This window comes from Aedes aegypti, chromosome 1 (assembly GCF_002204515.2).
Source record: "Aedes aegypti strain LVP_AGWG chromosome 1, AaegL5.0 Primary Assembly, whole genome shotgun sequence".
NCBI lineage: Eukaryota > Metazoa > Arthropoda > Insecta > Diptera > Culicidae > Aedes > Aedes aegypti.
In genome coordinates this window covers 134924479-134941217 of record NC_035107.1, presented here as the reverse complement: position 1 = coordinate 134941217, position 16739 = coordinate 134924479, and the positions used below count along the sequence as shown (strand labels likewise).

General features: G+C 36.3%; 1 protein-coding gene across 3 annotated transcripts in view; it reads right to left on the bottom strand.

Annotated features, from left to right (window-relative positions):
• LOC5564043 (MAM domain-containing glycosylphosphatidylinositol anchor protein 1) overlaps positions 1-16739 on the bottom strand; it is a 237226-nt gene that overhangs the window by 204988 nt on the left and 15499 nt on the right. The gene's annotated exons all lie outside the window — the stretch shown is intronic.

The following is a 16739-nucleotide window of genomic DNA, read 5'->3' as shown; positions in this document are numbered from 1 at the left end:
AAGCTGCACAGCATAAACGGTTCGTTCGATTGTTAGACAACTAGAGAAACAAAGTTAGACAACTAAATAAAGATTCCAAAAAAAAATACACACAGTAAAAAAAAAATTTTTTTGCATTAAAAAACATAATTTTTGACACAAAAACTCAAATATCTCAAAACCCTATCGGAATACCAACGTAATTTTTTGAGGGAAAACGTTATATTAGCTATCTACCACAAAAATTTGGTGATGGTAAACCAATAAACAAAAAAGTTATGACATTTCAAACATGTCACAATTTTCACATTTAGTAGAAAAAAAAAACTTTTTTTTCGGTGTAAATTATTACGGGAACCGCAGTTTGTTGCTGATTTTATTGTTAAAGGCCTTGCGTGAATTAAACAAGTCGTTTTCATGTATTCATTAGTATTATGTATATTATATGTATAAATATTATGTATTTGTATAAATATTATATGTATATGTATATATGTATAAATTAAAATGAATTAACAGATTACACGAAAATAATTTTTTTTTACCAGGATATTTTTTTAGAGTATGATCGATGAGTTTCTAAATGTTATATATAAACTTTAAAAGTTTTGGATTTGGGTATGCGTTATGAGATCATGAAAACATTTTATTAATACTTATTTATTTATTTATTGTTATTCAATTTTTTTACAATATCGAACACTTTTGCATCATTATCAGTACAGTTCGAGTATAGTTTTGCTTTAATTTTATTTTCTGACATTGGAATGAAACAGTGAAATTTTTGGGTTCCTTGGATCGTTTTCACGTTATTATATTGCTCGCTGAGCTCTGATGCCGTTAATTCGTACTCTTCAGTAGTAGTAAAACAAAATGATAATTTTGTTAAATCTTCTTCTTTTCTGCGATTCGCCCAATCAAATAGTTCTTTTGCAGTTTTAATTGGATGCTCACGTTCTTTGGCTAAACTTGCTCTTGTGGCCATGCGCTTTATGGTTCCTCCAATAGCATCACAAGGACCTTTGCCATGTGACGTAGCAAAGAAATGACATTCTGCATCAATTCCGTACTTTGATTTAAATTGACATAGGCTCGAGAAATTCTTACGGTTTTTGTACTGCGATGCTGCTCCATCAGACATGAAATATATCTTTCTGATTTCTTTATCCTTATCAACGCGTAAAAAGTTAATCATTTTGGCAATGAACAAATTTACAGATACTGAGTCGTGTCTTAAATCTTCGGAAATTACAATAAAACTAAAATGTTCAATTTGCGTACTTCCATTGAAATAAATAACGAATGGATGAATTGTAGCTTGTTGTACGTTCCAGTGATGGGACTGCACTTCATCTTGCAATACAAAGCTACAGTTTTCAGAAAAATCACAAATGACTAAAAGTTCACCATCTTGTAATGTATTTTTCGTATTTTTTAAAAAGCGGGATTGCTCTGTTTTAATAAAGTCGTGAGGAATTAAACTTTCTAATTTCAAGCAAAAAAATGACACAAACTCATCTACAGGTTTTACAATAGTTTCTAGGTCACACCTATCCGTGGTCACCCATTGCTCAAATGATAACTGATCAATATAATTTTCTTCAAACTCAGCGAATAAAGTATATTCCAATGATGAAGAATCTGGACAATCCGAACAAGATCGTAGATAGCAATTTGATGTTGTATTTTCACACAAAAGACTACCAGTTAACATTTTAATATCCTTTGATAAATTGATTCTTTTCAAACTATGTAAGATTAGGTTAATATTTTCGTGTGTTGTGCACACACAAACATTATGTGTTCCTGAATTGGATAGAAGCTTGCATTGCCTTGGACGAAGGCTTGCAAATGAGGAAAACCCTACCTTAATATTTTCGTTAATTTCCTTGAAGCGTGTATACGCTTCTTTCAAAGTAGTCATCATTAATCGTTTTTGGATTGCTTGACGCTTTCCATCTTTTTTGACAGATACATAATCTTTTTGGACAGGCATAGCTCTACTTACTTCATCGTCTTCAAAATATTGAATTATTTTTTCTTTTGTCTCATCTGTTAATGAAGTACTCGACCTAGCATTTTTGGTTGCAAGACAGTTATTTTTGAATTGTTTTGCCTCTTTTGCTGTATTTCTATTGGTTTTGAACTCATCAATGGCGTCTTGAATAGACCACGAGCTTGGCAGCATCGAAAAAATCAATAATTTTTCTTTCCTTGTCGTGGCTAGATTCGAGAACCTTTCCTTCATATTCATAATTACCTCATCGTAGTCTGTATTTTCCACATCCTCAGGTCCTAATTTGAAGAGGTTTCTTCGTACAGCTTCGTTGATTTCACGGTATTTTTTCTCGGGATAATTGACGTAACCCATCTTCGTCCATTTAATCGGAGTCACTTTTATTCCAGCTATCCCTTCGTTGAAGCGTTCGATGTTGACCGTCTGGATGCACTCATCTTCTGATTGATTTGTTGAAACAGATGTCGCTGATGGTACCGTGGCAAGACTATCTGCACTTGGTACTTCTGGTAACTCCTCAGTTGTTGTCGGTGCATCTAGTAATTCCTCAGTTGTTGTTGTTTTCGAACTTCCTGCAACCTGATCCACCGATGATGTACAGATTGCCCGTTTGTCAACGTTTAAACGGCAGGACGTACAAATGCGTAAATTTGTATTCAATGTAGACATTGGAGCATAACCAGCCGCTTTCAGTTTATCTATGATGCTTTCGGTGAGATTTCGTAGCTCTTTCGAACACTTTTTTTCTGCAAACGGCCTGCAACAGTTGAGAAAGCGACTACTCATGTTGCTCGTTAGATTTTAATAAACAAAAGCACTTTTAAGTTTTTACTGACTAGTTTGGTGTCGTTTGCTTGACTGAAGAAAAATTTTAGAATTAAATCTTTTATAACCATAGTGGTAGTATATTTTTAGCTTTTTCGTGAGTATGTTCATGGTATGTACCTATCATGTTTTTGATGTTGTTGAAGTTATTCGCTTTCTCCCAAATATGATTAACAAAGTCTATTCTCTACCAAGGCGGGTCTATACCCAGGTGTAATCAGATTTTAACTTTGTGGAGAAAACCAGCGCCGAGAAAACCGACCTGCTTTACGTATACTAGATCACCTGGGTATAGACCCGCCTTGTTCTCTACGAGGTAAACTTTTTGCAGGTAAACTAGTCGTATACCTGTATAGAAAACTTTTTTTGTAGCTTTTATTTTCAATATTAGATTTCTTATAGGTTTCTTTTATCAAAAGGTTTCAACACTATTGAGAGAATTTTTCTTCAGTTACGTACAATAAAAAATATGACACTATCAAGACTTTAGATCACAACACTGGATCGCGTCTAACTTTCCAATAGATGCTATAATAGTTATGAATAATTAAATAAAATATCATGAAAACAACTTGTTAACCTCATGTGGTACCCTTAACAAAAAATTCAGCAACAAACTGCGGTCGTGAAAAAAAATTAACAATGAAAAAAAAAAAAAAATTCACTAAGTGTCAAATTTGTGAAATATTTGAAATGTCATAACTTTTTTGTTTATTGGCTTACCATCACCAAATTTTTATGGTAGATAGCTAATATAATGGACCGTTTTCCCTCAAAAAATTACGTTGGTATTCTGATAGGGTTTTGAGATATTTGAGTTTTTGTGACAAAAATGATGTTTTTAATGCAAAAAAAATTTTTTTTTTACTGTGTGTATTTTTTTTGGAATCTTTATTTAGTTGTCTAACTTTGTTTCTTTAGTTGTCTAACAATCGAACGAACCGTTTTTGCTGTGCAGCTTTTTGAGTATTTTTGAACCATTTTCACATACACCATTTTGAAAAGTTAGTCGTGACTCAACTTGAACATTTGATATCGGAAAATGACGATTTAGATGGAACTGGAAAACTGTGCAAAGTTTCAGATATTTTTGAAATGGTCGATCAGAATCGACTTGCATGCCTCCGTGGAATCCCTCACGGGCTTGTTTCAGTTCCAACTCATGTTCAAAAACGAGTTCGACATATGTAAAAGCAAGACAAACATGAATGAGATGAATGTGCGCCAAATATTCGAGTTTGATTGATTTACAGTGAAAACTCCATTAGTCGATGTTCAATGACTCGATTTCGACTCATGGATGTATATTTAAAACAAAATTTTATACTTATTATGATAATCTCTTAAAACAGCTTTCCAAAACATTCCTGTTCAATGACCCGATATATCCCTGAGTCGATGGTCGTTTCACCACAACTGAGATTTTGAAAAATGACAATGACATCAGATTCTTCTTCTTCTTTTTGGCATTTACGTTCTCACTGGGACAGAGCCTGCTTCTCAGCGTAGTGTTCTTATGAGCATTTCCACAGTTATTAACTGAGAGCTTTCTTTGTCAAAGTTGCCATTTTCGCATTCGTATATCGTGTGGCAGGTACGATAAGGCTCTGCCCAGGGAAGTCAAGGAAACTTCCTTTACGAAAAGATTCTGGACGGGATTCTAACCCAGACACTTTCAGCATGACTTTGCTTTGTAGCCGCGGACTCTCACCATTCGGCTAAGGAAGGCCCTGATATCAGGTATTCGGGAGAATATGCTAGAATTTTTGGTAAGATTTTACTCTCTAATTTGTAGAATCTTCTGTAACGTTTGAAATATTTTTCAACAGAAGGAACTCTACAACAGCATATAAGGCTGTAATTATTTTAGATAAGTACACTACAACAGTATTGAGGCCATGTGCTCGATGGAGTACGGCCAGAGCATAAATATAAGCGATTTTTCGGTCATCAGTATCAAGCGATTTGAAAGATTATACGTAGCTTTTCGCATTAAAATTTCGTTGGAACGTGGCTAGCCACGTCGGGTAAGCTAGTCATATATATAAAATCCCAGAGTTGTCTGTCTGCCAGTAACGCTATTAAATGTTTCATCGAAAAGTATCATTGAGCACTAAAACGGTCAATTTTAATATTAGAACATTACAATTGCAAACTGTGGAGCACTACAATAGCTCTTTGACAGAATATTCTGGAGTTTTCTCGAACATTGTTCATTCCAATTCGTAGAACCGTAATTTCGGGTGAAATTGATCATTTTTCACTGTTTTCTTGGTATGCTTTCTAAAATTTTATCAATATCATACAACTAAATGTAGGAAAACAAGTACGACGGTGAACCTAATTGGCTCATGCACCGAAATTTTATAACAAATGTGGTATTAGTACCAAAAATCAGCTCTAAAATTAAAAATCGTGGGATCCCATTTCGGGGTGAAATTGATCACTTGTCAATGTGATTATTGTTAGTTTTGAAATCAACCCTACACACTTAATTTGGGCCTCCTTAATTCAAATATGCTTGCCAAATTCTTAACGAGACAATATATATGGAAATAATCAATAATTAAATTTCAAAAATACCGCAAAAATGCCTAAATGTAGGCAATTTCCAAAGGATTTCTGCACTTTGTAGCACAAAATCAAATGTTACAACAAAACGAGCAAATTGGTAAGAGTTTCGATAGTAAAATCTGTTTTGGAGATATATTTTTAGCATCATCTCAAACTTTCAGATTTACACCATGTCCAACTCCTTGTTTAAAACTATAAGTTTATGGATGGCTATCAATTTCACACCAAACTTGATTTTGGAAATTTACATTATTTTCATAAAAAATAAAAATTCTGTAACACAAAAAACTTCACTTTACACAGATAAACATTATTTAAGACAAACGCCGTTCATTTACTATAGGTTGCAATGAATTTGGTGCACTATTAGTAAGAAATAAAATCGCTTGACACGATGATCAATTTCACCCTACTGATCAATTACACCCAAATTTACGGAATATTCTCGAACCCTTCGCCATTGTCGTCTGTTTAGGAATCAACTTCGTGATTCGGTCGAGTAATTCGGTTGAGATTGTGGTTCAAAAACGAGTTCGACATATGTAAAAGCAAGATAAACATGAATGAGATGCATGTGCTCCAAATTTTTCAATTCTATTAATTTACAGTGTCGAGTGTTCAATGACTAGATATCGTCTCACGGATGCATACTACGAACAAAATTGTATGCTAATAGTGGTCCCTTAAAACAGCTTTCCAAACAATTCCTGTTCCATGACTCAATATTTCTCTGAGTCGATGGTCTTTTCACCACAACTGGGATTTTGAAAATGACAATGACATCAATACGGGAGAATATGCTAGAATTTTTGGTATGATTACAGATAACAGATATTTATTTTAGTACAAACATTTTCTGAAAACCTGTGTAAATATTTAAATTGAAATTCCTTGCAATCACTAGCGCTGCCACACAGCGAATTGCGTCAATTAGTGGTGAATTGGTAAACATGGGAACTTAGCGATGACAGCGCCACCACGATGTTGCTACTTGTGTCGCCATTCAAAATGACCTATACAGTTTTACAATCGGATTTCAACGTCTGTTATCTTTGGTAAGATTCTATTCTCTAATTCATAGAATCTTCTAGAATTTTTGAAATATTTCACAACAGACAGAACATTACAACAGCATATAAGGCTATAATTATTTCAGATCAGAACACTACACGTGCTGAAGTATGGCTAGAGCATAAATCTAAGCAATTTTGCGGTCATCAGAATCAAGCAATTTGAAACATTATACGTAGCTTTTCGCATTAAAATTTCGTTGGAACGTGGCTAGCCACGTCGGGTAAGCTAGTTATAATATAGTAAAGACTTATTAATAATGTTTAGCATTTATTATCAGTGTTGCCAAATATGCAAAAAATCGCTTGATATTTTTTTTTTGTTTTCATTATTTGTATACCGTAGAATTCCGTTCTTTTATGCTCCATTTTTAGCACCCCCCCAATTTTGACAACAAAAGGAATCCGTTTTGGCAACATTTTTGAATTCGATCAGAAAATGAAAATGTTTGTACCTAAAACCATAATTTCTTTTGTTTCGTAATTTAAACAGCAGTTTAACTTCACGCCAGCCGTCTCTCTGCGCCCATCTTCATCAATATTCTCCCAAATCCTTCAAGTAATAGAGCTGTGGGAAAGTCACATGTTCGTAAACTGTGTAGCTTTTGTGTACATCCCTTTATGAATTAAGTTTTACAATAAGGTTTGAGTTCATTTTATTTGATTCAGCAATACCTACTTTCTTAGAAATTTAGAAACAAATTCTACTTTTACAACATTAGAATCAATAATTTTAGGATAACAAATTTAGGATATTCAATGTAGCTCAAAGAGTCCGAGTGTAGATGTCCCCAGTTGGCAAGAGGCGCACACTTGGCATCTACAGCGCCTACCACAGGTTGCCAAACACCATTCGAGCTAAGAAGCAAAAAATGGTTAGGCGTGAGTGCTTAAGTGCTGCTGAGTCCAGCGGTAGGTAGGTGAGTGGTAGTGTACTCACGGTGGCTCAGCTTCTGCCAATGCGATTAAGTAGGTCTCTTCGTCTGGGTTTCTGTAGGTCCCCATGGCAGCCAAAGCATTCTTAAAGGACCGCACTAGTTCTACCCATATACAGTCACCCCACAGTTATGGATCAACTAAGGGTCATTTTTCAGAATAAAATATGATTAAAAAACTTGGTGAAGCTGTACAAAACAAAATTACCTCCCTAGCACTGCAGAATATTGTTGTTTTTGAGAATACACCTCAAAATACCCGGTTATTTACGACAGTGTTGCTCAAACTCATTTCCCCGAAAATAACATTTTCCGAACTACGAAGCCACGAACTACTACAAACATGCTCTATCCTCCTAAGATAGAAAAGCAGATGGTTAAGCTTGAGTACTGCACACAAAATCGATCAATTTTGATCCCAGAGAGCCACAATTCAAAAGGGGCCCAGATAGCCGTAGCGGTAAACTCGCAGCTATTCAGCAAGACCAAGCTGAGGGTCGTGGGTTCGAATCCCACCGGTCGAGGATCTTTTCGGGTTGGAAATTTTCTCGACTTCCCAGGGCATAGAGTATCTTCGTACCTGCCACACGATATACCAATGCAAAAATGGTCAATTGGCATAGAAAGCTCTCAGTTAATAACTGTGGAAGTGCTCATAAGAACACTAAGCTGAGAAGCAGGCTTTGTCCCAGTTGGGACGTAACGCCAGAATGAAGAGAAGAAGAAGCCACAATTCAAGTTTCGGTGAAATGAAATGAGTGAGTGAGTGAGTGAGTGAAACTTGAATTGCGGCCCACCGAGATCGAAACTGTCGGATCCCATGTGAGGGATTCCACGGAGGCATGCAAGTCGATTCTGATCGACCATTTCAAAAATATCTGAAACTTTGTACAGTTTTTCAGTTCCATCTAAATCGTCATTTTCCGATATCAAATCTTCAAGTTGAGTCACGACTAACTTTTCAAAAGGGTGTATGTGAAAATGGTTCAAAAATATTCAAAAAGCTGCACAGCAAAAACGGTTCGTTCGATTGTTAGACACCTAAAGAAACAAAGTTAGACAACTAAATAAAGATTCCAAAAAAAATACACACAGTAAAAAAAAAAAATTTTGCATTAAGAAACATCATTTTTGTCACAAAAACTCAAATATCTCAAAACCCTATCGGAATACCAACGTAATTTTTTGAGGGAAAACGGTCCATTATATTAGCTATCTACCATAAAAATTTGGTGATGGTAAGCCCGTAACGCGGGTAGATCACCTTTTCGAGGTGCGTTACGGGGTAAGATCTACCATATTGTACTCTTGTTGTATCTGTTCTTGTGAATACTTATTAGTAGGGTCGGAAGAGTATAAGAGAGTAACAAGACACTAAGACCCACCTATTTGTCCTAGATAATGAGGAGGTCGAAGTGAAAAAATGGCTCAATCAGCATCTGAGGTTGGTTTCAACTCATGAGACAATTTTTTTCCGAGTGCAAGAATTTATCTTTCGATATCTAGGAGGGAAACGATTCCGAATCAGTGGAGTAGCAGACCTCTTAACTTCTAAAATAAGTTTTCTGTTTCAAGGAATCTAAATGTTTCATGGGATGAAATCTGTTCACAGTTTCAAAAAACGACTTTGAACCTTATAAGTAGAAGCAATAATTTGATACGCTAGAGTACCGATGCATGGTCAAAATCAGTATCATTCAACCAGCTTAGTCGCCGAACCTGATTAAGGGGCGCGCTTTTGAGAGTTTAATGGTAACAAACTGTTTTCTCCAAAAGGTATAAATAGCGGTATCTTTTTCTAAAGAGGCTCTATGCAAAATGGTAAAGAATGATATTTGTATAAAAAACGACTACTTCATTATTTCTCAATAGTAATGGAGTAGAACGACATGCACTAAACAAAGGACACGGGTATACCACAAAAGATCAAAGAAAACTGGTCGCAGTGGTTCATCCCGAACAGAAACAGAAAAAAAGCCAATAAACAAAAAAGTTATGACATTTCAAATATTTCACAAATTTGACACCTAGTGAAAAAAAAATTTTTTTTTTCATTGTTAATTATTATTAGGACCGCAGTTTGTTGCTGAATTTTTTGTTAAGGGTACCACATGAGGTTAACAAGTTGTTTTCATGATATTTTATTTAATTATTCATAACTATTATAGCATCTATTGGAAAGTTAGACGCGATCCAGTGTTGTGATCTAAAGTCTTGATAGTGTCATATTTTTTATTGTACGTAACTGAAGAAAAATTCTCTCAATAGTGTTGAAACCTTTTGATAAAAGAAACCTATAAGAAATCTAATATTGAAGACAAAAGCTAAAAAAAAAGTTTTCTATACAGGTATACGACTAGTTTACCTGCAAAAAGTTTACCTCGTAGAGAACAAGGCTGGTCTATACCCAGGTGATCTAGTATACGTAAAGCAGGTCGGTTTTCTCGGCGCTGGTTTTCTCCACAAAGTTAAAATCTGATTACACCTGGGTATAGACCCGCCTTGGTAGATAATAGACTTTGTTAATCATATTTGGGAGAAAGCGAGTAACTTCAACAACATCAAAAACATGATAGGTACATACCATGAACATACTCACGAAAAAGCTAAAAATATACTACCACTATGGTTATAAAAGATTTAATTCTAAAATTTTTCTTCAGTCAAGCAAACGACACCAAACTAGTCAGTAAAAACTTAAAAGTGCTTTTGTTTATTAAAATCTAACGAACAACATGAGTAGTCGCTTTCTCAACTGTTGCAGGCCGTTTGCAGAAAAAAAGTGTTCGAAAGAGCTACGAAATCTCACCGAAAGCACCATAGATAAACTGAAAGCGGCTGGTTATGCTCCAATGTCTACATTGAATACAAATTTACGCATTTGTACGTCCTGCCGTTTAAACGTTGACAAACGGGCAATCTGTACATCATCGGTGGATCAGGTTGCAGGAAGTTCGAAAACAACAACAACTGAGGAATTACTAGATGCACCGACAACAACTGAGGAGTTACCAGAAGTACCAAGTGCAGATAGTCTTGCCACGATACCATCAGCGACATCTGTTTCAACAAATCAATCAGAAGATGAGTGCATCCAGAAGGTCAACATCGAACGCTTCAACGAAGGGATAGCTGGAATAAAAGTGACTCCGATTAAATGGACGAAGATGGGTTACGTCAATTATCCCGAGAAAAAATACCGTGAAATCAACGAAGCTGTACGAAGAAACCTCTTCAAATTAGGACCTGAGGATGTGGAAAATACAGACTACGATGAGGTAATTATGAATATGAAGGAAAGGTTCTCGAATCTAGCCACGACAAGGAAAGAAAAATTATTGATTTTGTCGATGCTGCCAAGCTCGTGGTTTATTCAAGACGCCATTGATGAGTTCAAAACCAATAGAAATACAGCAAAAGAGGCAAAACAATTCAAAAATAACTGTCTTGCAACCAAAAATGCTAGGTCGAGTACTTCATTAACAGATGAGACAAAAGAAAAAAATAATTCAATATTTTGAAGACGATGAAGTAAGTAGAGCTATGCCTGGCCAAAAAGATTATGTATCTGTAAAAAAAGGAAAGCGTCAAGCAATCCAAAAACGATTAATGATGACTACTTTGAATGAAGCGTATACACGCTTCAAGGAAATTAACGAAAATATTAAGGTAGGTTTTTCCTCATTTGCAAGCCTTCGTCCAAGGCAATGCAAGCTTCTATCCAATTCAGGAACACATAATGTTTGTGTGTGCACAACACACGAAAATATTAACCTAATCTTACATAGTTTGAAAAGAATCAATTTATCAAAGGATATTAAAATGTTAACTGGTAGTCTTTTGTGTGAAAATACAACATCAAATTGCTATCTACGATCTTTTTCGGATTGTCCAGATTCTTCATCATTGGAAAATACTTTATTCGCTGAGTTTGAAGAAAATTATATTGATCAGTTATCATTTGAGCAATGGGTGACCACGGATAGGTGTGACCTAGAAACTATTGTAAAACCTGTAGATGAGTTTGTGTCATTTTTTTCATTACATTACAAGATGGTGAATTTTTAGTCATTTGTGATTTTTCTGAAAACTATAGCTTTGTATTGCAAGATGAAGTGCAGTCCCATCACTGGAACGTACAACAAGCTACAATTCATCCATTCGTTATTTATTTCAATGGAAGTACGCAAATTGAACATTTTAGTTTTATTGTAATTTCCGAAGATTTAAGACACGACTCAGTATCTGTAAATTTGTTCATTGCCAAAATGATTAACTTTTAACGCGTTGATAAGGATAAAGAAATCAGAAAGATATATTTCATGTCTGATGGAGCAGCATTGCAGTACAAAAACCGTAAGAATTTTTCGAGCCTATGTCAATTTAAATCAAAGTACGGAATTGATGCAGAATGGCATTTCTTTGCTACGTCACATGGCAAAGGTCCTTGTGATGCTATTGGAGGAACCATAAAGCGCATGGCCACAAGAGCAAGTTTAGCCAAAGAACGTGAGCATCCAATTAAAACTGCAAAATAACTGTTTGATTGGGCGAATCGCAGAAAAGAAGAAGATTTAACAAAATTATCATTTTGTTTTACTACTACTGAAGAGTACGAATTAACGGCATCAGAGCTCAGCGAGCAATATAATAACGCGAAAACGATCCAAGGAACCCAAAAATTTCACTGTTTCATTCCAATGTCAGAAAATAAAATTAAAGCAAAACTATACTCGAACTGTACTGATAATGATGCAAAAGTGTTCGATATTGTAAAAAAATTGAATAACAATAAATAAATAAATAAGTATTAATAAAATGTTTTCATGATCTCATAACGCATACCCAAATCCAAAACTTTTAAAGTTTATATATAACATTTAGAAACTCATCGATCATACTCTAAAAAAAAATATCCTGGTAAAAAAAAAATTATTTTCGTGTAATCTGTTAATTCATTTTAATTTATACATATATACATATACATATAATATTTATACATATACATAATATTTATACATATAATATACATAATACTAATGAATACATGAAAACGACTTGTTTAATTCACGCAAGGCCCTTAACAATAAAATCAGCAACAAACTGCGGTTCCCGTAATAATTTACACCGAAAAAAAATTTTTTTTTTCTACTAAATGTGAAAATTGTGACATGTTTTGAAATGTCATAACTTTTTTGTTTATTGGTTTACCATCACCAAATTTTTATGGTAGATAGCTAATATAATGGACCGTTTTCCCTCAAAAAATTACGTTGGTATTCCGATAGGGTTTTGAGATATTTGAGTTTTTGTGTCAAAAATTATGTTTTTTAATGCAAAAAAATTTTTTTTACGGTGTGTATTTTTTTTTTGGAATCTTTATTTAGTTGTCTTACTTTGTTTCTTTAGTTGTCTAACAATCGAACGAACCGTTTTTGCTGTGCAGCTTTTTGAATATTTTTGAACCATTTTCACATACACCCTTTTGAAAAGTTAGTCGTGACTCAACTTGAAGATTTGATATCGGAAAATGACGATTTAGATGGAACTGGAAAACTGTGCAAAGTTTCAGCTCAATAGAAAAAATGAATTAAAAAATTTACCAAATTTTGGTGCTGTTGCTTGGAATCACTCATGTGCAAGACTCAAGCCCAACCACCTCCCTCTCCATCTCAGGAATACAACGCACAGTTATAACAGTTCATGGCTTCACAATTCGAATTTCGGGGAAATGAGTCTGGTCAACACTGATTTACGAAAAAGTTTTGATTTCGATAGAAATTGTAAACAATGTCCACCCCCCAGATGTGGATCAGTGGGAGAGAAGGCTCTTTAATATGGATCAAATCGACTCATATTATGGATCAAAACACTATAACAGCAATTTATCTGCGAGGTAAATGAATGGTGTGCTAGTGAAAGCATAAATTATGGCGTTAGTTTCGGAATCGTCTTATCTTTGATTCATAACTGTGGTATGGGTTTCAATGCCCCCCAGTTATGAATCAACGCTTCTGGGAATACGGTTGACATTTTATTTCCTACGGACGGAAAAAACATGCTTAAGCATAAGCATAATACAATTGATTGCGATGCTGTGCAGATTTATGGTTCACGTGGGTAAAATGAGTTCTGCGTAATTGCAACTATATTTGATGAGATATTCCCGTATTAATCCAACTCTGATCCATATCTGTGTGCTATCAATAACTGTGGGGTGACTGTAGCTGCAGCAATTCGGCCACCTCTGCGAATTAGTCCATCGTTTTTTATGAAGCAATTCATCTTGTAGATTCGTCTGCTTTTTTCAAATTGTCTCGGTGGATGTTAAGACTATCCTTGCTTCGACTTCAACGTTGTATACTCATGTAGAATTGATTCAAGCTAAACAAACTTCAACACCATTTGTTCTACCAACTGCAATTTCTTGCTGATGAGATGTACTGTTTGCGGATACGGCAACTAGTCCTTCTTTCGGCAGTTACACTGGAACCACCACGCATTTCCGAAGACTCGCACAAGCCGCCCTCATTATGAAAATCGTTCAAATTGTATAGTTCCACTGACGTTGAAACAATGAACTGCAACCATGGCCAGCATTTCTTCCTTAGTCCTGCATTGTTCTTCCTGCGTAGGTCACTCCGAGACAAATTCCGTCTCAGAAGCATTCGGACCATTTCCCCATTTAGTGGCCTCGTCTGATACGTTCCATTTTTATGGAACCTTTCTCCAGTCAGTAATTTCGGTTGACTTAAGAATTTCTCCGATCTCAAAAGCCACAAATTGATGAAATTTTTGCTGATCAGCTCTGAGCCAGGCCAACATGGTGCGCGAATCGTTCTATAGAAATTTCCTTCCGATGGGAAAGGCGTGACTTGAAACAACCGTTTTCATCAACCTAGTTCCAAGAACGGCGGCTTGTAATTTCAACCTGGGTACGGAGAGCTGCTTAAGAAGCTATACCTTAGTTTTTGATGAAACGAGACTGCAGCGAACCGTGTCACGCTGGACAACTCTGAAGTAGGCCACCGCAGCGTAGTCACTCAAGTTGGCATCTACGAAAACATGCAATTCCAGTCTGTTTAACGTCTCTGCGTCGTAACCTGGGAAATAACACCGATCGTTTTGTACTTGAGCTAAGCTGTGCAGTGCTATGACCCATCGGTGCCTTGATGCGGACAATTCCTCAGGTATTCGGTCATCCTAGCCGATACCAGACCTCCACACCTCTTGCACGAGGATTTTACCGTGAATTACGAAGTTTGCCACCAACCCGAGCGGATAAAAGATGCTCATAACCAGGATTAAGAGCTCTTTTTTCATATGGTACTCATTTACGTCGAGCAATCTCTTCAGATCTTCGCGGAAATGTATTGCGAAAGTAAAAACGTCCTCCATGAAACCTTATAATCCTCAGCACACATTAAGCATCGCTGTCTTTTCTCTTGACCGATCCGGTCCAAAACATCAGTATTGTTGGACAACCATTGCCTTGAACTGTGGCAATGGTTGTCCAACAATGCTGAACCCAGCGAGTTCGTATAGTCTCTTCACTTCCGTTGCAAGTTCCATCGCTTTGTCGACTATATCAACGCTATTCAGGTAGTCGTCGACGTAGTGGCTTTCCAAAACTGCGGTTGTGGCCTTCGGAAACTCCCGGGAAAATTCCTGCGAGTTCTGATTTTTCGTAAACTGCGCAGAACTCGGTGAACATGTAGATTTAAATATGGCGACGTCCATCACGAACACCTCCACAGGTAGCGATGGATTATTCCGCCACAGAAATAGCTGAGTTCGCCGATCTATCTGCGAAGAACTTGGTGGAAAAACTCCTTGGTGTAAGCGTTGACGGCCACGTCTCTGCCGAAAACGACAAAGTACCATCGATAGTGACTGAAGAAGATCAAGTCCTTTTAGTAGAACGGAATTGAAAGAAACTCCTCCACACCACTCGGTCTTACTCCGTTTTTTTTCGGGTTGGTTATGACCTCCAAGGGCAGATACCACGTTTGGCTTATTCTGTCTCTATTAACTCCTGCATTGTCGCTTTGTGTCCGATCAATATTAAATAATTAACTGGAATACCTGGAGTATTCATAGTAGTTATCCCTTATAAAATACATTGTTAAATTGTTGAAAAACTCCGTTGGAATCGTAAGTAAACTATTGTGGAAATTCTAGAGAAATCCTTGAAGGAGAAGAGAAGAAGAGAGTCATTGAGATATGTTTTGAGTCAGTTACCAGTCGAGCTAGGCTTTTTATTGACCCTGGAATCAGCAGATGTCCCGATGCAAACGTGAACAAATTTTACACAATTCTGATCTTTCTGGCTTTGCATTGGAAGATGTCTACTGGAGAGCTTTCAGGTTCTTTGAAAGTAATGTGCTGCGAAGAATACTCGACAATAAACTAAAAACGGCATCTGGCGGTGTCGCATGAATATACGAATCACGATTTATGCCGGATGCCGGTATGCCGGCAGCACGAGAAGCAAAGACAATGTTCAACAAAGAACCCAGACGAGGCCATCGATGTCCTAGTGAACGTCGCACTTATTGGAGCTCAATGACCAGGGCAACTGGAAGTAATTCAGCTGTAACCGAATCTAATAGTGAGATTATTTATTCATCGTGAACTCTTTGAGCGCAATATTCCGAATGAGTCAGAAGACGAAAATGAAAACCTTCTGAACGAAGAGATATGTGTTCTTGAATTGCGAACAGAGATAAAAAATAGCCAAATTCCTGAGTTCTAGAGGCATAGTCCTTAAAGCATAACATATTTGCAATCCAGTTCGCAGGGCAAACGATTCCAAAAAGGTTATGCATTGGTTGTTAAACATTGTTTAGTTTTCAATAAAAGATGTAGTGTTTCGATCGTTTAATTACTTACAAAACTGCTGTCAATTTTCCTGTCCCAACACACTAGTCCGACTACAACAGATTGCTATTGTTAAGCGAAGCATCAAAAACATGCAATCAAAAATCCACCAAAGGTCGGTAGAACAAAAACACTAAATTAATATGTTAAGCTACCGCTTAATTCGAAGGGTATGTGGTGGCGTTACCAGAGCTTAGCAACAATTAGTTCGGGTACTAGGGTGCCTCCAAACTCCAACGCCTTTCGGGCTCCCTCTGGAGTCAGCAGCACCGATTTTGTTTGTGTGTATACACATAATTAGTTTATCGCCTCGACGATTCTCGTATGAATAATTTTCTCCGAATGGAGCCAGCAATGCACAGTGGTTCGGAAGGTGACCAAAACCTTTGAAATTAAAGTTATTTTTCGTTGAACGGAACTATGTTTCCCCGGCGTATTTAACACTTTTGTGGTTAAAAT